The sequence below is a fragment of the Pediculus humanus genome, genomic scaffold (assembly GCF_000006295.1).
Source record: "Pediculus humanus corporis 1103172108293 genomic scaffold, whole genome shotgun sequence".
Lineage (NCBI taxonomy): Eukaryota > Metazoa > Arthropoda > Insecta > Psocodea > Pediculidae > Pediculus > Pediculus humanus.
The window spans coordinates 753,256-755,147 of record NW_002987862.1 but is presented as its reverse complement, the minus strand read 5'-3'; positions in this window follow the sequence as shown (position 1 = coordinate 755,147).

Below are 1,892 nucleotides of genomic sequence, written 5' to 3'. Positions count from 1 at the left end.
AATTTTCGTTTACGAGTTTTCAGCCGGAAGTAATATTTAAAAAATATAATACACTTATTTATTATTATTATTAATATTACGAATCATTATCATTATTATCATCGCGTTGATTTTAATTTCTTTTTAATTTAAATTATGTATATTCACGATCGTAATAAATTATTACAATTTGATATGATAATAATAAATAAATAAAATTTTACGAGAGTTTCGCTTGAAAAATCATTAAAAAAAAAAAAAAAACGTGTAAAAAGAAACTTTTTTTAACTTTTCTTACCGATTTGTTACCACGTGTATGGCGGTGGGGAGTAGGGGGAGGTGATAGGGGAGGTAGGTAGGGTAAATAAGAGAAAAGAGAAAAACGAAGCGAAAGAAAAAAGAAAAGAAAAATTAAAAAACAAATAATTATTAAAAAAAAAAAAAAATTTCCGTTTGTTATTTTTTTTTACGTTCCTTTTACTTTTACCCCCGCACGCACACGCACACGCACACACTCTCTCTCTTTCTCTTTTTCTCTCTCTCTTTCTCATTTTTCAATAAAACAAATAAAAATAAAAATAAAAATGATGACGACTTACCTGGGTGTATTAGTAATAATAATTGGCGTCGGTTCGTATTCTTCTTCTTTTTCTTTGTTGTGTATTCGCGCGTCAAATAATAATAATAATAATAAATTTGCTCTGTTAAATAATAACGATATTACTATTATTATTATATATAGAAAAAAAAATTACGCGTGAGTAAAATTAAATAATTAATTTAAAAAAAAAAAAACAATCGAATTTTTTTTTTCTTTATAATAAATACAAAAAAAAAAAAAAATTTAGTTATAATAATAATAATAATAATAATAATAATAATAACGACGCCGATCTACATCGTGGCACTAACGTTTTATTCATTTGGCAGACTCATTATATACTGTCGTCGTCGTCGTTTTTTTTTTTCCCCTCGTCGAGACGACATTTTTTTTTTTTTTAAAAAGATTATACGTGTATATATAAAAATAGATTTTTTCATTTCTTTTACCTATCATTTACATTCTGATATGGCTTTATCTATAAATAAATAAATTTATTATCATTATTATTATTATTAATTAAATTATTTATTAATTTAAACGGTTATTGTTTAATAATAATAATAATAATAATGACAAAAAAGGAAAAAGATTTTTCTTGAGGAGACGACGATGGCATTTAAAAAAAAAAAAAATTTCACATTCCTTTTCCTTTTTTTATTAATGTCTCAATTCCAGGATATTTTTATCCTGTTTCCCTATTTTACGATAATTATCCAGTCGTTTTGGATAAAATTTATACAAAAATTATTATTATTATTTTTTCACGGTTATTTTTAAAACGTTGACAAAAAATAAATTAAAAAAAAAATTAAAATTTTTCTTCTTCTTTTTCTTCTTCTTGTATTTTAATTTACCCGTAAAACCATTTAATAAAAAATTATTAAACAAACAAACAAACGAAACAAACGAAACAAACAACATTTATTTATTATTATTATTATTATTATTTTAAATTCTCTTTGAAAAATACGAGTAGTCGAGTGAAAGAAAAAAGAAACGCGTGGCATAAGATTTTATTTATACTTTTTTTTAATAATAATAATAATAATATTATTTATTTTTATTCGATTTATTAAATTTAATGACGTGAAAATTATTTAATGTTATTTTATTATTATTATTATTATTATTATAACGATCATTGAAGTGAAAAATTTTTTCCATTAGAAAATTGCTTATTCAGGTTTTTTTTTATGGAGCTCAACCAACACTCGACTGGAGAAAGAAAAAAAAAAAACCGTCGTAAATTATTATTATTTTTTCTTTTTTTTTATAAAACTGCGTGGAAAATCTTAAAAAGGGGGAAAAA